The sequence below is a fragment of the Ascaphus truei genome, chromosome 19, assembly GCF_040206685.1.
Source record: "Ascaphus truei isolate aAscTru1 chromosome 19, aAscTru1.hap1, whole genome shotgun sequence".
Lineage (NCBI taxonomy): Eukaryota > Metazoa > Chordata > Amphibia > Anura > Ascaphidae > Ascaphus > Ascaphus truei.
In genome coordinates, this window is record NC_134501.1 from 16,149,750 (window position 1) to 16,171,354 (window position 21,605).

The window sequence follows — 21,605 nt, forward strand, 5'->3', positions numbered from 1 at the left end:
CCGTGCACAATTAGTGTGTAATATTTTCTTTTTCATCTTTGCTATACTTTAAATAAAATAGTAATCCATTTTCTAATGATCACAAAACCATTACCCTTTGGCATTTGACCTATTGTGTTACACCAGTGTTTGAACAGTGATAAAAGATCCATATTCTAGTTAATTTAGGTTCATATTCTAGTTAATCTGTAGTTAAAGGACAAACAGTGTGATTGAAGGGATCGCTTATTTTCTGGTGGAAATATTCCTCCTCGCATTTAGAAATATAAAATCCTGAGAAAGGGGTCATGTTACATACATATTCAGTGTCATTGCCAATGCTTATGTATCTTGCGCAATATGCGACAGCAATTTAACCCATTAGGTCTTTGGTTTAAAGGAATCATTTTCCATGCAATGCAAGTCCCCATGTGTGCGAAGGGTTAAACTTTTGCTCTCCAACCTTATCAGCTCTATAAAAAAAATATGAAGAATTTAAAGTCCACAATCAATGGCTTGAATGGGGTCTAATGAATGAAAATGTGTCAAATGCAAACAAATGTGCAGGGCATTCCAGGTTTTACTACTGTGAACTTAAGACTGGTATTTAGAAACTGAACAAATTAATTTGCTCGAAGAACAATTTCCATTTAAAAGAAAAGGAATTGTAGAGCTTCGAGCAATGCTAGTTAGGCATCTGTCCCCTGAAATAAACCTGTGGTTTATTACCCTACACATTGTCTCTGATCTCGAGTATACAAAGTTGCCATATGTATTCATTCAGACCTTATTTTATTCCCCTTTTGATTTAAAAAAATATATGCAAAAGATAGATCTAATACATGCTACCCCTGCTGGGTTCATATGTAATATTCAGTGTCATATTTTGTCCTGAGCCTTATGCATTTAATGGTGACTTCTTGGGTAACTCATTGTTGAATAGAACGTATAGCTTCTTGGGATTATTATTGCACTGTATTAGTTTTCCCGGAGTTGTCGACATCACATGTTAGAATTTGACCCCATATCTCTGGTTTTTGGATAGATGGTGTTTGCCAAGCACCTCCATTGGGTATCCAAAACAGGATACATAAAATTTTATGCCATTTAAAATTGTTGTTTTTTTTTTAATACATTTTTTGCGTGGTTAAAAACAGCACAAGCGTCATTCAAACATATCTTTATCAGTAAAATGTGTCACCTCTATTTTCAGGGGAGGGGAGAAAAACTATAGCACATTCTTCTTAATTCCAAATAACCAACATTTTATGAACAAGGTTGATGGAAAGCAGGTAAAGAACGCTTTGGCTGCCAACTATACATGCTATAATGTATATATATATTTTTCACCTATTATTTATTTCTTATTGATAACACGAGACATAGTAATTACTGACACGTTAAACACACAATAAAAATACAACTACGGTGTCATATACCTAATAATAGGTGAAGGCGTTGCTAAGTAACTGAAGTCAAATTAAAATATTTTCTTTTGACCACTAATGTGCCTGGAAGTACCATGTTCACTATTAAGCTTTTATCACGGACTCTAACGAAATGTAACTTACTCAGAATATTTTAAACCATGTAAAATATAAAAGAGTATAATTTTTTTTGTAATAACGTTTCTTTCCAAACTATGAATAACTGCATACCTTTTCTGTAAAAATGACCCTAAACTGATATTTTTAAAGGTGCAGTTACACTTACTAATAAACATGATAGTTGCAGTTATGTGAACGCAACCAGAATTCTGAGACGGCGTTGAAAGGGTTTTATACATGGACTGGGAAATAAATGCATTAGCTATTCCAAAGCCTCCATAATTAAGGGCAGAGTCGTCGATCTCTGATGCGCGATATTTAACACGATCCGACGTTAACTGCCATTGACGTGAATCGTAACAAACGCCGGATCGGGTTACTATACCGCGCATCGCAGCTTGATAAATCCCGGCATAAAGCGGATTTTATGCGCATTTTCTCAAGTCCCAATTGAGGCCTAAATTCATGGAGGCTTCTCAAAATGGTAAATAATTATTTCTTCAAGATACCAAACCTACAGGGACATTTCACAATGAAGTATGAGAGTAGAGCAAAAAAGGGAAAGAGATTTTGGGGCTATGTAAATACAATTGCACCTTTTTGAAAATGTCCAACACAGCTGTTTGCTAACAGCATTCAGTGTGCTGTACGGGGGGAGCCTTTGATGTAAGATCATTCATAATGTTTAATAGCAATATATCCTTGAACGCAAATACAGTATCAGATATACAGTGCTTCCTGGACTGAGCTAGTAAATTATGTATAGAGTACATTAGAATTATCTTTTGAAATGCCACAGATTGCTATCCATACAGCATACCCCGATTTGAAAGGAAATACATTTTTTTTAATCAACTTTAAAAGATGCTGTTAATTTTAACTCACTGTAAGCAGCACCTGTTTAGGAAACTGGAGTTTAGCCAAAGTTGTGCTTGGAAAATAACCTTTTTTTTTTTTTAAATTGTATTTGTGCAAATAGCTGAACCACAGAAAGAGGCATATTTTTGAACACAGTGCAGCTGTTGAGAAATATTTAGCAAACTCAAAAAAAGAGAAATTGGTATCCACATTTTTCTGTCCGCTGGAGAATTTCATTTTAGCGTCTTTCTCCACAACTGATAGAAAGTTTTGGCAAGAGGTTAAAAAGTTAGAAAGGGAACAGCTATTTTTTTTCTGTGTTGTATTTTTTTTCTATGTTGTATTTTTTTTCTAAAGAGAATAGTCAGAGAACTGTATTTAGCATCGCTAGGCTCGTGTGCACTTGCATTTAGATGGATAATGTATTTATCATTAACCGCTTACCGCCAGAGGGGCATGTATAGGCATTGCAGAGCGCCTCAACTATCCAACCTTAGGTCTGTTTGAAACACCTGTGCTTCCGGAATGGCGGCATTGCTCTGATGGAGAAAATAAAAGCACATTTATACCATATTAAACATATTGTTTTTTCTTGATGTTAGTAGTCATAAAAGAAACATTAAATAATAACACGTGCCTTATTCCTATTAATTACACAATAGCCACATTCCTTTGTAGCACATAAAATTGCAGGTAAAAGCAGAAATATGTAGATTGCGACATTATTTTTTTTTTTAAAAAGGGATAATCATAGATTGCATGAAAAGAGTGTTTTAGAATAACTTATTTTGTTCAGCTTCCCAAAAAGTGTTTATAAATACTCCCCCCAAAAATGTTAAGACACATACTGTAATAAAGATGTAATTAGTGGTCAGGAAACCCCTTGGCTGCTATGAATGAAAGGGGCAGTTTTTGTTTAGAAGCCCTCTAAAAATCAGAAAAATGTACGACATAATATCTGTTGCACAGCACATAAATTAGAAAGGCAGGAATAATTGGAGAGTGCATGGAAAGACAGGGACAAGAAACGCGCTTCTTTAAAGTAGCTTTAAAATGAAGGTGCGTCTTTAAAAATAGCTTTTATTTATTTAAAATGAAACCACTGATTTCATGTAAAAGAGAGGCAGACTCACCTCTGCTCACACATCGAAATGATAATGATAAAATGCAATAAGATATTTTTTGGTTTGTGCCCAAATCCCTCAACAAGTTTTCTTTTTGCATGTTCATATATTTCTGATTCTGTTGCTATTTTTGCAGCGATATCTGGTGATATAGATACAGTATGTAGGTTGCACTGTTCTTCACAATACACCCAGTTTCTGCTGCTACTGTGAACCCAATTCTAAAAGCATGTCTGTGAAACAGACAAATTAAAAGAAAGCAATACCAATACGCAAACATTAAATGTGAGCTCTTGCATCACCTCGAACATACCTCTGACAGGGACTCTCTTTATTTGCATAACAAACATTTTTTTCCGAGCAGTTTAGAGATTGCGTTTCACAACAACCACAATTCATACCCAATATAAAGTGTAACTATGTTGGATTAGAGGAGTTTGTTGAAGAATGTACATCTTAAATGACACAAGCAAATAATGCATCTTGTCCTCAAAGGAGAATCACACTATTTGTTTGCATTGTTTGTGCAAAATGTGAAATATCTTATTTGTTATTGTCATTTGTGCATAGCCTTTTAATTGCAGTGCATAATATAAGAAATAAAATATAATGCATGCATTCTGCTTTATATTGCTTTCTTGAGAGCCAATAGCGCAGTAGTTGCACTACAGATAGATGTAGCACCCCAACTTTTATTTCCGGTAGCAAATGAAAAAGAAATGTATTTTGTCAAACAGCAACGGTGACCTGTTCTTTTTTTCAGTGGGTACTAAAATGTGATGGGTTGATAAGGATTGCATGTGTGTGTGTTTGTCACACAAAAAAGAGAGAGACAGACACACAGCACCAAGACTGATCAACCTGTTCAATGCTGGGGAGATTTATAATGTGTTGCACACCTTAACAGCTATGGAAACCTTTGTGCTCTGTCAGGAGGGCTGCAAAGTGCATGGAAATGGGCTGCAGGCCAGTGTGGCAGCAAAGTGATTTAAATAGAGATTTAACATTGCAAAGTGGAAATCTTATTATGTTTCACAAGTTTATATTAGATTATTGCACGGTTGTTAAAAATATATATATATATATATATATATATATATATATTATATATATATATATATATATATATATATATATATATATATATATATATGTCATGTCATGCAGAATTTGAAAACATACACACAATTGTAAAATAATATTTCCCTACTCAATTTAAAAATTAAAATTGTCATTGTTTTTCATCTTTCATTTTTTCATTGTGTTCCAGTCCGAAATATTGTAAGATTTTGTGCTTCCGGTGTTCAACAGATATTGATGTTGCTCTCCAGAAATAAACATTCACCCTTAGAACACTCGCTCAGTCATTTTAAATTGGTTGCTTCAGAATTCAAAGCGAGTGTGCTCGTTTTACAAATGTAGGCCCAAAGCCTTGCTCCTGGAAAGCACAATACATCACCAAATATCAAACAAAGTTTAGTTATCGACTCAATTCTGCAGCAATTTTATTAGTTTACTTATCATTTTTATGAAATTTAAGGGTGGCCATTTTTAAGAGACTCCACAGAAAAAAAACGTTTTTTTTTTTTTTAAATCAATATTTCTTCGTAGCAAAACATTACTGGAAGATTTCACAATGAGGGCATGAAAAAAAGGACAGTGTTTAACAGTGTTAGGACAGTGTTAAAAATGTTGGGTTGAGTAGCCTTTTTGCAAAGTGATGTAGCTACACACAGGTAAACACCTTGGTTTGGGTAGAACGGCAATCACAAGTGATTGTCAAAATACAAGACCCCCAGCCAGGACCTTTAAAGGGTTTTTGTCAAACCTTATGTCCTTGAGGGGAAAATGTGCAGCAAATTGAAGAGTTTTCAAGCAATAGGCAAAAATGACATTCTTATCCTAATTTGGTCCTTTTGCAGTGTGAGTTAAATCTTCAGGGTACTAAGGGGTTAATGAAATGTATTTGCAGTGAAAATGTAGTTCGTATTTCATTTGCCCTGCACAGAACACACATTGAAGAGGGACCACATAGAAATCAGGTCTTCTATTATCAGAAAATCACATTTCCTGTTTAGTAATAAGTGCTGTTTTTACCCCTCACTTCCCACTGAATGTGTGCGAATCGGATTGCAAAGCAAGAAAAAGGCATGGAGGTAATTTAGGTTTTACTGCAAGGAAAGCAGAAAGGGGCATTAAGGAAAATCTGTGCATCGGGCAGAGGGGAGAAAGTATCATTTAACCGTACACTTGACGTAAGCAGAATTTAACACATAATGAGATTTTCGGCAGGCAGGTTTAAAAGGTGTTTTCATATTTAAAAATTCAATACACTTTCTGGGGATTAAATCGTCACTGTCAGACTGGAAATTTTAGGAGGCTTGTCAAGGTCATCTTGTCACACACTAAAGAGCACATATGTTTTCTGATAATTATTCATCTCAACACGTTCTTTTATTATTTCGGTAGGCTGGCTGCTTTGTACTATTTTAACTTCTGCACTGCTGAGAGGGATTTAGCAAAGCATTGCTGGCGATGACAATATAGGAATTTAGGGTTCAATTAAAAAAATATAAATTTTTACGACACTTTTACATCCCTTTAATGCCATCTGCCTGATCCTTTCTTTTATAGCGTTAAGAAGAGGTAATTGTGGTTTCGCTGTTTTGGGTAAGGAGGGACAAAAAAATGCCTTTTCCTCCAATTGGAATTACCACTTTTATTGCCTGATGATAAAATGTATCAAGAGCTAACACTATAATTTGTTTAAATAAATCCATTATCCATAGGAATATATAAAAACAGTGTAAATTTAGGACAAAAACTGGTACTCGTATTGGTGCAAAAAGATAGCCTAAACCTGTACAACAGACAGTGTGGAAGGTATTAAAACCAAAGTTAAAATCACAGTTTTGGATCAAGATAACAATAAGTTTATTTCATATAGACATAATACAAAAACTGAAAGAGAGGAAATACAAATAAAAAACAACAACAATATTATTCGAGGATAAAAGTCTTAGAGGTCTATGCATATATTATAAAACCATATATGAATATTTTTTCTAAATAAATAAATAAATAGACATAGTCCTAAAAAGACCAATAAGGCACTGTTAGGTTCCTGTTCATTAAATAATCCACTAATTCTTCGAATACGCTATGAAAAGAGTGAAGCAGGAAGAGCGCAAAAAAAAACCACCCTATTGTGTGGTCATTTGGTCAACTGGAGAAATATATATAAAACATATCCACTGAGAAACCTGAGAGGGTAAATGGCTTGTAGGACAGTGCATCCTACTGGGATCTTATAGCAGATCTCCTTCCGAATCCCACAACTCCTGCCACACTTCAGGGCTGGCGTTCCTTAGGTGCTGCGCCCCAAGTCGTGTCCTTCATAGTCTGCATCAGCAGTGCGCAAACTCTACGTGTTACGCAGTCCGCGCTGCTTCATTGGGGTTTTTTTTTGCGCTCTCTTTGTCTTTCTCTTTTCATAATGATTAAATGTGCGCGATAGGATTGCGCGGAAAAGTTAACACCATTTAAAAACATTAAGGAAAGAACGCCACTTTCATGGGTCCAAGAAGTGTTTTGATAATTTTCCTGACTACTCTATAGAACAGGGGTTCTTAACCTTTTTGAACCTACGGACCCCCGGATCTTCAAGTATTTAACTGCAGATCCCCACACTATTAAGTAATATATTTTCATAAAAATGCGATATAAATTATCGGAAAAAATATGAACTTAGGATAGGACACAGTGAGTGACAGAAATACGAGGCCTTTGTGGTCGCTAACAGCGGTTTGCAGAACTTAAATATCGTCAGAGTTTTCACTTTTTATTTCATTTTTCCGGTTCCGTTTTAGGCAGTTCTAAAAATGTATTCTTTAATTTTTTTTCACGGTACCCCAGGACCTGCTCCACGCACCCCCAGGGTGTCCATGGATCACAGGTTAAGAGCCCCTGCTATAGATGTTTTTTTGAACATTATACATTAATGCAGGAACATTCACTCAATTAATCTTACCACAGTATTTCCACAGACCCACAACTGATATACCAGGTGAGGGAGGCTTTGTTACAGTATCTTTATCAACACCCTTGTTGACAAAGGCAGCATTGGCGCCCAAACGGTCTCACTCAATACCAGCTGGTTCTGATTGAGTTATGAAAGTCTATTTAAGAGGAATTCATGTCAAAGCACTAACCCAGGAGAAATGGCCAGCACTGTTTTGACTTCTAATTGAACACATTTTAGTATACATATTTATTATTTCGGTTGCGCCAAATTCTAATCAACAACCTGACAAACACTTGATTTAAAAATAAAATAAAAGTACGTGCAACTAAGGAAAGGTGCAGCTTTTCTAAGGACACAGCGCATTTTAAAGGAGAAATTACATAAACGGCTGTTATATTTAGTGAGTCTTGCAAATATTTATTTCCAAAATGTACATGGGATTGCATGTTTATCTGCTGAGCTATTAAGCTCGCTGCAACCGCTGCTCTGGATGAAAATGCGTCCGTGGAATAACACAGCAGGTCTACAGAGTTTTTTCCACAAGATCAATGCCACAGTTGAGTTTACGAGAAGAGCCCTGATGAAGGAAACTTAGTGGTGATTTGAAGGTGCAGTTTAGTCCGTTCAGGATTTCTTTGAACATGTTTTGATAATGGGGGCACCACTAACCACCCGTAATCCAAGCGCATCAATACTCGTATCAGAATTGAAGTTTATGTTCTAATCTATGAAGACTGAGGTTTGCCATGTGCTGACATGTCTATGGAACGACTTCTCGACATGCCACATTGTCTACTCCTTTTGAGAACAGCCTAGGTTTTCAAACGGAAAGCCATTGTCTGACCTCTGGTTGGCGTCTTCTTTGCGGTCCCACTTATGGTAAAAACAGAAGTCTAGTTTGGATAGGACTGTACCTTTAAGCTGGAAGCAAATATTGGAGATGTAGCCTTTCTTTAAGTAACAAAGTGAAGTAATGGCAATGGAGTATGATGACTTGTTAATTAACTGGCTGTTGCTGAGTAACTTCAATAGGGGAATTGTGGGTCTCAGGAGTAACATTGAGAGGAAATAACATCTTCCAGTGTGTGTAAGCGAGTTTGGATAGAAGGAGTAAGGTAATCTTCTCTATTCACCCCTCCTATTTGCTACTTTCCCCCAAAGGCTTGTAATCTGATCCAATACACAATGAATGAGCAATGTTCGGCATTGCAGCTTCTTTTATTCCTATAGGGTGACGTTTTGTCCTAAGCTCATGCGTGGGGACCTGGGGTGATCGAGGAAGTCAAGTCAGGGGAAATAGGAAGATTGGAGAGGGTTGGAAGGTACAATCACTAGAGATCACTATGTCAATAACCCCTTCAGTTCAGAAATGAGCTACTACTCAATGTAGCTTCCATCTCCGAAACTGCTGAAAAAGTACCCGTACGTTTGTGCAAGAAAACATAATCCTTTCAAAAGTGGGATCTCCCCCGGACACCTCTTTTTCTGCCCCAGATAACAGGGAAAAAAATGTGAGAGCCAAGAATGCAATTGACGAGACATGTTACTACTGTATAATACAGGTTCTCTCTGTAACTGTACCCTAAAGCCTCCTAACGAGGTGCATAACACTTTCTAAAATAGAGACGTGGTAAGGAGGACCAAACTGCGATGAAATAGCTTCATACACTGACACAGAGATGCATGTTCAAAAAGAGTCTTTAAATGTCTAGTTATGGCTTCATCAGGTTCGATACATAGTGTTATAACTCGCCGGGTGTTTAAGCGGTAAGGAGAGCGCTTAAAAGGAAGTGAGAGTGTTGCCTAACATGCAATAAATGGAGAAATCAGCTAGGCTGAACCCTAAATGATTTATGATAGCCAATAATAAATACAAATAAAAATCACTGAGATAACCCACTTCACGTGTATATATACTTAGTTACATAGTTACAGTGTAGATGAGGCTGAAAAAAGACGAGTCCATCAAGTTCAACCTATGCTACATTTAGACAACAGATACTTTATCCTATATCCGTACTTACAGTATATTGATCTAAAGGAAGGCAAACACAAAACCCCAAGTGAAATATCATTCAATGATATCTCATAAGGGGAAAAAGTAATTCCTACCTGACTTCAAGAATTGGCAACTTTGTATGTGTCCGGTATTACCTTTCTGGACATAGTGACCTGACCGGCTTGGGGGGCAGCAGGATTTCCACGAGCAGGGAGAGAGCAGGGCTGCTGCTATGGGGCTGTGAAGCTTCCTCCATCCTGATTGGCTGCTGTTGGGTAATGCAGCCAATCAGGAGGTAGGTGTCAGGATACCTGGGGGTGGGGCCAAGGAGAGGAGGAAACCGTATGGCGTGGTGAGAAGGTGTGTGTGTGTGTGTGTGTGTGTGTGTGTGTGTGTGTGTGTGTGTGTGTGTGTGTGTGTGTGTGTGTGTGTGTGTGTGTGTGTGTGTGTGTGTGTGTGTGTGTGTGTGTGTGTGTGTGTGTGTGTGTGTATTTCGAGCGCATTGCACTTTTCACCATTGTGTCCAGTATTTTTGGAGATGCCACCTGGCAACCCTATTTGTAATTCCTTAAAACAGCACTCTTTGCTTGGACTGGTGAGTCCCTTGGAGCTCATCTGTGGTCCCCCAACCCCTTCCTGTTCCCAGAAATATTTGTGGGCTTTGTTCATGCCGATTCTGCGACAAAAAACTACAAATGTGCCACAGAGTCACAAATAGAACGTTGCAACATCACCAGATGATGGAAAAGCCTGACCCCGCTAGCTCATGAACTGGGAGGGCCGACAGAGATTGGGGGAGCCCCTGGTTCAGGAAACATAAGAATAGCGTGCAGCGTGGACTACTGCTTTAGAATCTTGGACAAGTCTCTATATTCTAGTTCCTAGGTTACTTAGATTAGATTGTAAATTATTGGGATGTAGATGCTTTGTACCTCTATTGTTCCACTATGAGATTATTATAGCATTGGTATAGAGGCCCATGATAATACTGGTTCAGTAATTGCAGGTTTGGTTACTTGAAGTTGTATTGTATGTCTTTATTTATATAGCACCAAAAGTGTACTCAGCGCTTCACAAAGAAAACAGTATGGGGAATTAGGATAATATAATAAGCACAGCAAAATCAGACAATAGGAAAGGAAATCCCTGCCCCAAAGAGCTTACAATCTAAGTGGTATGATGGGAGATTTACAGAGACAGCAGGTGAGGGAATAAGTGCAGTAGATGGCAGTGCTTGGTCACAATGGGTGGTAGGAGTGACTGTGGGGGTGGGACAATAGCCATGAGTGCAGGCTATTGGGATGCTTGATTTGTGGGGCAAGTTTTAAGGTTGGTCAGGATTATATCAGAAGGCTAACACCATTTGCATGGGAGGAGATGGCATGGGAGAAATTATGTTGGAACAATTGGAGGCTTGTATATATTACCACACGTATCAAATGGATAGATCTTCAGAAGTGCACCAAATTAGGGCAAATAACATGTACCTAATTAGGTGACGGACATTATTTTTCCTTAATTTAATGGGCATTCCCAAAGCTAATCATATGCATAAATAAAGTCACATAGCAAAACCACCATTGTTATGTTACCTGCGTTTTCCAATACACTGCACATGTGCATTGGTGTATTGTACATTTAAGGAGCGTTATTAATGTAGCGTTATTAACAGAGATTGTCATGTGTGTTACCAAAAGCTAATAATGCAAACCTTGTTATAATATTAGAAATGTATCATTTTTACACGTATTGACTCTTTCACGTAATTATATGGTATATAATGTAATAATTACTGCATAGAGTACAGGTGAAAAATAATGTATATCCATATGTCCATCCTTCTTTTATTTTAATTGTGCATTGATATAAATGAAATATTAATTAATATTGTTGAGGTATGTAGGGATATGCATTACTGTACACCCATACTTTATACAGTCATTATTACATTATACAGTATACCATATTTGTTCATACTAACATATCAGTTTAATCAATAAAAAACATGATATAGTTTATGATGTGTTTCAGACATTCATATGTTCCATCATATATATATATATATATAAATATATATATATTTTTATATATATATATATATATATATATATATATATATATATATATATATATGTGTAGGACACATAAGTCATATACTCTGCATTGCTTTTAGGCTATTCCCAGGAATAACTCATTGATAATCACGGTGTGGATGTGAGTAACGGCAGCTTTTGGAAGGTGCTAAATATCGTAGTGTTATTCCCATGCGCTAAACGTAACGGAGGTCTGAGGATCTCCGGTGTTAGGTAAACTGCTCATTACCATAGGATTTGCATATGAGTAAGCCTGGCATCCGTTAAAATTTAAGGATCCATTATTGTCTAGAACAATGCCAGGACATCACTACGCTAAGCACCTTTGGGGATACGCGTTACCGATATGGATGTGTTAAAGTGAGATAACGGGACGTTAAAAAAATTGTGATGTTCCAAGGATCTCCCCAAAGTCTCCAACTGCAAAACCAGTACAAAAATACAGCAACAAAAAAATCACATATTTGGTCTAATAAATAGGTTTTCAAAATGACATGAGGGTATCATGGATCATGGCTTTTACCATGAAAACATTCGCTGTTACAGATATGTATCAGAGCTTATAATAATTAGGTTCTTTACCACCAGTTACTTTCTTTCTCCTGTTCACGTACGCAATTGTACAGGCCAGGCACTGTATAAACTGGTTTTATACTTAAAGCAAAACTTCCAACATTTTTATGCTCCCTACTACACCCCCCCCCTTCCCTTTTTTTTTTTTTTAAACCTAGTTTTTTTATTTTGTATCCAAATAAACAGTTTTACATACATGTAATGCAATTTTTAGCTAGCGGGAAGTACAGAAAGCAACAAAAAAAAAGGGAATAGAATTATAAGGGTGAAGGGGGAGGGACAATATGGTACATCACACAATGAAATAGTACAACAGGATACATCAGCTATGCAGGTCAATTATCTCAGCTAGGTTTCTTTATTTTTATTAATTAAGGTTTTTTTTGGCCCATTCTTGAGAATCATTGTGCAGATTTACACCCCTTTTTAACAGCATGAGGTCACCCGGAGCTGAACTGCGCTGTTTCTGCGATTCTTACCAGTGAAATTACTACAGTTACTTCCTGGTTTGTCTAGGGGATTTAGATGGTCGAACAACAGGAAGCTGCAATGGATGGCGCTGCGGTTTCACGTGGATCCGTGGGACCACCAACATTTGGTGGCCATTTTTTTTTTCCCTGGAGGGAAATTTAAAACAGGTAACTTCCCGGTAAGTATTTCGGAAGCCATGTGGTGCCAGGAGATGGAAATAGCGCCGTTCAGAGCTGTACGGCCTCTCTATTGTGCAATGTGGATGGAAAGACCAGAATGCCAACAATGGGACACAGCATCACGTGCCCGCTGGTTATCTCACCAGCTCCTGCAATAACTCCCATTGACTTAACACCGGAGTGGGTGCGATAACCCTACCCAATGTGTCCCAAAGTGAAAGCCCGACTCCCAGGTCCTGGATAACGGGCAAAATAGCCACGAGCGTTCTTTGGACGTTATTCAGGTGTGAAAATTGAACTGCATCTTTTTGTTCCCCCTCATGAAACTGCATGCATTAATAACAGGATGGATTCATCCCTGGCATGAAAGTAGAGGTCATATTGAGGAAAATGACACCGAACATCTAAAAATGTCATCTACTTTAAGAGATCCTGGGCACGGGGCCAAGAGTAGCATTTAAGGCGGCACGGATTCTTTCCTCCAAAAATAACACGGAGCGGGCGTCTGCTGAGCAAAGATCGCTGCGAGACACCTTAAGCAAAGGAAGATATTTTCCACCCATTTTCCCCCCCACAATAAACAGGCATATTTGCTGCACATCTATTAAAGGAGAACACCCCACCCCCTGTTAATGAAACACAGAAAATGAAAGCTCTATGAAAATATTCAACATGCTGTATTTCTTTTTAAATGTGTTTCAATTTTCATTGTCAATCAAAAGCTTTTAATTACAATCCTCGCCCCCCCCCCCGCCCCCCTTGTGAGATTGCGGAGGGGAAGCCTGTGGGCCCTTATACAAGCAGAAATCTCAGCACCTCCACATGCTGGCAAAGGAAGAGGAATCGGTAACGAAAGCAGAAAAAGGAAATGGTTAAATGGTTGCAACGCCAAATAAATACTGTCATTCAGCCTTTCACTGCCGGGGGGGGGGGCCTCTTCCCTCACTGGCATAAATGGGGTTCAAATCATTGATAGTGTATTATTATTATTACAGATTTGAAGCAGGGGGTCCCCGTAGCTGAACCCTGTAAATTTCAGATCCGAGGACCCCTTGCTTAGTAGGGGGTGCCGGTATCTCTGAGGAGTTTAAAAGTCCAGATCACGCGGGCCAATAGGAAGCCTCACTGGATGACATCACGGCTTCCTATTGGCCCGTGTCACGCAGGACATTTAAACGCCGCCATTAGATTAAGGGTGACAGTTTCTCTGCTTGCAGGGATTCCGGTGCTGAAATTAACGCTGTTCAGCTCAGGAGACCGTCTGCTTCAATCCTGTAATAAAAAAAGAAATATATATATTTTTCAAGTTAACCCGTATTAGTGCTGTAAGTGAATTATTCATCCTTACCAGAACCTATTGTGTTTGGAAATAATGACGTTTGGTTTGGAGTATACATTATAGCCACAGGTAGACATGTTTTCTTGTCATCCTATAAAACTGTTTATTTAACTTTTTACTTCACTACTGAGGTTCATGTATGAAAATTTCCAAGCTGCAAAACAAGGGCAAGAACCGGGCCAAAGTTATCTAAGGGAAAAATCTAGTTACAATCAACGAGATGGTTTGGGGCTTAATAAATGTGTTGCAATTAAATTCCAGTTTTGCAGTCGGAGGATTTCGCTGACGTGTGATTGGAAACTGGTGCAAAAAAACCCAGCATCAGATACTATAATCCCAGTGAAAACAATGATTTCTCTTTGGTTTGGTGCTTTTTTACAGCGAATGTTGTACCAGTTGTGTGTCTAAAACACTTTTATAAATAACCTTTCTATAGCGATGTAATTAATTAAACAATTAAAAAGTCAACTTTATAGGCTTCTGAAAAAAATGAAACAAACCTCTGTCTTAAAAAATGCCTAGGCACTGAAGTGGTTAAACGTGACATTATTTCCTGTGTACTGTGGCCATATAAACATTTTATATTCCAAGACAAGAAACAATCAGTGTATTTAGGTGCTGTGTGAAATCTCGCTGCATTATCTTGTGAATATTCATGACCTCTTGTTCCTTTTGATATATCTGCTCACGCAGGTACACGCGGGATTCTTCCGCAGCCGTGATGTGAAAATCGTTGATGCCTCAAGTTCAAAAGGTACTTCTTCGTTTTACATTCCGAGTACGTAAGAAAGGGCGGCGCAGTACGCGAGCCGCTACAAACCGCCGCCGAGCGCACGGAAACGCACGGGTCAAATGAAGGTAGAAAAGGTCGATGTTGCAAGATGCGCTGAAACATGTCATTCTGCTGAAATCGATTGAGCTCCAGAAATATACTCGGAAGGTGTAAGATTGGGGGCAATAAGTATGCACCGATTATCTAAGGGCAAGCCTATTAACCATTTGGCTGCCAAATGTGTCTGCAACGCATTGAAATGCAATGGTAGCCAACAGCTAATTATGTACAAGTGTTTGTTTTTTTTCTCATCAAAATATTTTTACAAATATTACTTTCCGTGGGTTTTCCTAAAATATACATTTTATTTTTGGAAACATGTTTTTTTGTCCCATTTTTATAGATGCCCTTCCTTTTCTATCTTCTGCTGTAAGGTACCCGCGTGTACAATATTTTGTTTTAGATTTTTCCAGAAACAAAATAGCGGGCATTTCCACCTTCCTTCTGTTGCATAAAAATTGCTACAGATGCAGCGGCCGTTATTCGAACAAATCACGGCGCCGTTTTCGTGTGCGCTGCTGTATTCCACGCAGCATTGATGCGGCCAATCGCCCCAGGCACACGTGTTTATCGCGGTTGCTTTGTTTGAATTTCATGGATTCTGTTTCTTTGTGTGCAATGAAATGAAAGAATTGCAATGTGTACAGTACTGTGCTACTGTGTCAATTTCAGGTGTTTTAAAACCAGAACACTAAAATGCCATTTTCAGCACTCGCGTCTAAAGGCGGTATGGTTGGAAGAAATCCCGCGCCATGACGTGGGTATTCCGAGGTATACACCGCGTGAAGTGTTCGAATAACGGCCGCTGCATCTGTAAGTAAAATTAGAACAGTATCCTCAGACTCCCGGTACTGTTAGCACATGATAATAACGCGACGATATTTTGCATCTTTCAAAAGCTGCCGTTACTCATATCCAAACCTTGCTTATCAATGAGTTATTTCTGGGAATAGCCTAAAAGTAAAGTACTGAGTATCGGAGTTTCATTACAAAAAGTTACGTGTCATACAAAGATATAGATACTATGAATCATGTAACTCTCTGAAACACATCATGAACTATATCATGGTTTTTTAGTGATTAAAGGGATATGTTTATGTGAACTAATATGGTATATAAAGTAGTAATGACTCTGTAAGGTATGGGTGTACAATAATGTATATCCATATGTCCGTCCTTCATTTCTTTTAATTGTACATTAATATAAATGAAATATTAATTTATATTGTTGAGGTATGTAGGGATATACATTACAGTAGACCCATACGTTATACAGGCATTATTACAATATATACCGTATAATAAAGTGAAAAAGGTAAGTGTAAAAATGATAAATTTCTCATATTATAAAAAGATTTTCATTATTAGCTTTTGGTAACACACATGAAAATAAAAATCTGTTAATAACGCTACCTTAATAACGCGCCTTAATAACGCGCCTTAATAACGCGCCTTAAAGTTTTATCCATGCGCATGTGCAGTGTATCGGAAAACACAGGTAACGTAACTATGGTGGTTTTGCTAACGGACTTTATTTATGCATATGTATGTATGTACGCATGTATGTCTTTATTTATATTGCGCCATTAATGTACATAGCGCTTCACAGCAGTAATATGCGTGACTATCATATAAATAAGCAAAACGGTGAAAATACTAGGTGCTCCAGATAGTGACGTGTTATTCAAGTGACAAAATTATACACCATATTTTAGTGATAAATATGTGACTTTATATAATAAATAATGTGACAAGTGCACAGTGGAAAACATAATAAATATTTGCAACTCCCTGCTCGAACCTACTGGTAGGGACTGTTCTCGTAGCCCCCTATAGATTGATGACTTCTGCAATACTCAGGAGGAGCATAGGATAGGTGCATAAAGAAAAAGAGAAAAACACAGCTAAGAGCAGGTGTTTTCCATTAAGCGACTTGATTTCAGTCTTGGCTCTTATGTTCTGCCTACTTACAATGTAGTAGGTAAGTTAGTGCATATCACAAACGTGGCAATCTTTCTGTAATAGCACAAAGTTGGTACAATGTGTACAAATTTTAAAAGCATATGACACAATCAGTGTACACCGTCACCTCTCCCTCGTGTGCCTCCTGTCCCGGTGATGGATCCCCAGCTGTCTCGGTCGGTGTCTTGGGCTCCCCAGTGCCTCCCCAGTGCCTCCCCAATCTAATTGGTTGGTAGGAAGAACGTACAGAGACAGTAGGAGGGCGTTCTGATAAGTGCATCTGCAAAGGGACAAGGTTTATGTATAAGGTGTTAATTATCAGCCACGGTGCTGCTCATATGCTTCCTTAGCAGTTGTGTTTTGAGGTTGGTCTTAAAGGTGGATAGAGAGGATGCTAGTCGGATATTGAGGGGAAGGGCATTCCAGAGGTGTGGGGCAGCCAGTGAGAAAGGTTTAAGGTGGGAGAGGGCTTTAGATACAAAAGGGGTATATTATTAGCTTTGAGGATCCCCGTTAAATGAAGAAAAAATACTTAATTAGGTAACATAACGTTATTTGCCTTGGTGTAACTACAGTACGGGATGCCCGACACATCCCACGGGCCCCAGCTCTAGGCAAAGGCAGTCGGGACCCTACCTCCAGACTCTTGATTACCCCCCCCAAGCCGTTACAGAGATCCCCGCGCTCTTCCCCACAGCAATGAAACTGATTGTCGGGGAGAGAGCGGCGCCTCTGTAACACAGCAGCCCTCCTCCGTGACGTCACGGCGTCATGTGATGCTGTGTCGTCATGCGATACAGCATTGCATGGTGATGCATTGCCATGGCAAGGCTCCGTGTCATGTAGTGACGTCATGACATCGCCCGGGGACCCCTTAAGGCGAAGGTACGCAACTGGTTATTTGCCCTCATTTAGCACACTTCTGAGGATCTAACCCATAATCCTTTTCAGCGTATTGTGCATCGAGACAAGCAATTCTCTTCAAACTTGCCTCACGTTTTTCTGAAATGTCACGTTTTCACAAACATTTACATTGATTGAAAATGGCAGTAAACAGCAGTATATAAAAGACCATGTGACCTTGTAAATTGACTTTTAATGTGTCCAGGAAAAAATTCACCGCACCTCATATAAGAAAGAAAAAGAAAAAAGAAGAAAAGAAAAAATTGTGAAGCACGTTCAAAAAAGCCTCCAAACAACAGCCAGTGGTGAGATATCCACTTACATGAAAATGCCTGGGCTCAGCACTCAAAGGGTATCTCTGCTCCTCCTCTCCACAGCAATGGACAGAGAAACGGAGCTTCTTCTTAAAATGTCAACTTTATATAGATCAGGGTGTCACTCACATATAGGCAGAGTATACACAGATACAATGGAACCAGCTGAATTTTTTCCTGGACACATCATCGTTTGAACTGGGATCAGTTCCTTTTTCACGCAGCACTGAACTCTACGCATGTAGTTTAGACTACTTTTATTACTGTTTTGGTAGCGCATCCTACATTTGTTTATATTGACTTTTAATGCTTTGCAAATATTTTGTCCCAGATGTGCTACGATTTTTGTGAAAATACTGCACATCTCTTACCATGCATTACTATGTCTTTACTAACCGCAAACTGTATTTCAACTATTAACTATATCTATATGTATTAACAGTTTTGTATTAACACTTTTGGGGGAACTTTTCTTTTTTTTTTTGCACAGTATTCACCAGGGTCCAGAAAATTGTTCTTATCAGATATAAATCTTATTGGAAGCAATGCAGTTATTTTCTTTGAGAAATCTAGTGCTGTATTTTGCACCAGTTCTGCTCAAATTCTCAAGACTTTAACAAATACTCCTTATGTATCAGGGAACAGTACTTTGCTCTACGTCTGCCCTTGGCAGCAGCTAGAAACATTGACATTTATTTATGAACAAATATAAAACTGGAATGTTGCATTCTTGGATGTTTATTCTCCGTTTGCCTGAGTGGCAATGAAACTACCAACTCTGGGCTGGCGTTAAACTTGTCTGCCTGAGAAACTAGCGGGGGAAATAATAAGACTGGAACATAAAGTAGTGGCAAATAGTAAAGAATATGAGGGAATTAGCAGGTTAGACGGGGGAAACAATATCTTCTTCCTACATAGCCCATAAAAGCTGAAACCTCTTAAGGATCAGGGTGGCTAATGCCAGTTATAGGTTAATAGCTGAGCACTTAGGGGGCAGATTCACTAAGCAAGGATGTGGGTATCGGGCATCGCACCATGATTTGGCGTTAACGTGATTCTAGTCAATGGCAGTTAATCCCTTTTCAGGGTCCGGCACAGCATATCCGCCCTTATGGAATCCTGCTGTGTCCTATTGGGAATAGTAATAAGCTAATAATAATAACTTTATTTCATTTAGCGCTTTTCTCCCAACGAGACTCAAAGTGCGTTACAATTACAGTACAGCGCGCGGTACGCAGCACATGGGAATGTTACAGGCACAGGTCCCTGCCCAGGTGAGCTTACAATCTATGGTTTGGGTGCCTGAGACACAGGGAGGTAAAGTGACTTGCCCAAGGTCACAAGGAGCTGACATTAGGAATAGGTTTAACATGTTTAATAATATGTGCCTTACAAAATATAATGGCAGTAAAACCCATCGTCCAATTCAGGTTACAATTAAATTGTCAAGAAAAAAATAAAGATTGAATACTAGTTGTGTACAATGTAATTCTTTCAAAGTCACCTATTAAACATATCACTGTCATTTGTTCAATTTGATCCCATACCAGACAGCACCTCTAAGGGTCAGTGCTGTGTATCATGATATTCTATAAGCCCCGCAGTACTGGAGGAGTCTGCAGTGAGCTACTATACATGCTGTTCAGCACTCAAGGGGTTAATCGGCTCCCCAATTCTTACATCAGGGGTGGCCAACTCCCGTCCTCAAGGGCCACCAACAGGTCAGGTTGTAAGGATATCTCTGCTTCAGCAAAGGTGGCTCAATCAGTGGCTTAATCGTTGACTGCCTCACTTGTGCTGAAGCAGGGATATCCTTAAAATCTGACCTGTTGGTGGCCCTTAGGACTGAAGTTCGCCCACCCCTGCCTTACACCGTGCAAATGCCAACGGACACCTGTGTCTATTTGTTTGGCTATGACATGGTTAACACCTTTGCTGGCTGCAGAGCAATGCTTTGCAGGACGCCCTGGCAGCCAAGGGGTTAACATGGCGTCTCTCATCTGAAACACGGCGGCTGCCGAGTCTACAAACGGTTAACAAAACATTTCTGGTAAGGAGCCGGCTGCTGCGACCCCTACGGAAATATTCCGTCTAAGGTTACTACGGGGAGGGGAAATCAAATTTCATCAGCGCCGATGATTGACAGGTCAGGGAGAGGCAGAGAGACCTCTGGTCAGATAGGGAGTTTGGGGAAAGGAAGGACAACTGCAGGAAACTGCTGGGTTTCAAGGAATCATAACCTTTTGTCTTAAAACGTCTACTTTCTATTCTCTGTGGAGTTCTGTAGTTTACTTTGTCAAAGTTGGTTTGATTAAGGAAATGACTATTATTATGTCCCACACATATACCATAAATCTTTATATAGAAAGCTAACAAAATGTGTATGTGTATATATATATATATAGCAAATACAATTTCCATATATATAAATATATATGTATATATACATTTTTGTTTACTTAATATATGACTTGGCACGCATGCGCATGGCTTTTGGTATGCCTTTGCTATTAACTTTTCACATGTATGATTATTTATTCGAATAATACTGTTAGCTGTGCTGTTCCAGCCCCTTAAAGGGTTGCGTTTCAGTTTTACTGCGTTATTGGTTGACTTCTGATTTTTGATTGGCTGAGCTTTTTGGGAAACCTCCATGTGATTGGTTACCCCAATGTCAATTGCCCCTGTTGCATAATAACACGCGTGGTATATTTTTCCAGTTATACGAGAGTTCTTATAGTGTAAATAGTTTATGATCTATGTATATACATGACTGATGGTGGCCCCTTTTATGAAAGTTTGTATATAATGCGTTAAAGGGGACAACGTACCTAAGACACAGGTGAGCTAAGTGGAGGGGCATCATTATTTTAAAGATGGAGTTACACTTAACACGCCCATGGGAAACAAATGTCCTGGAAGGTTTTTACAATCTCTATTTGCTGCCTCTTGGTGGTAAAACTGTTTGCCAGACTCCAGAGCTGCAGGAAACGGTTAGTTTTGCGTTGCCTTTTTGCTTGCAAAGCAATTAGGGTCCTATCATTCGTCAAGTAGATATGAATTCTGTGTTCCCCATGAAAAGCAAAACATACTCATTTTTTACAAGATGCAAATTAGTGAGACGGTGACTTTCTGGGTTATGGGATCTTTCTGAGAAGCCAATTACAATGAGAATTTGTTTAAAAAAAATATATGTTTCCCCCCCATGCTGAATTGGCCCTTTAATCACACAAATATTGTATTTATTGGTATCCTTCTATTCTCCAGCTGTTCTGATCTTGCCTAGGTTATACAGACCCTGTTTCCAGCTCTTTGAATGTATTTTCTTTATTTATTTTACGCTCACCAGTTTGGACCGTTCAGTTGAGTTATTTGCTGTTGTTTAATGAATGTTTTTGTAGTTTTATT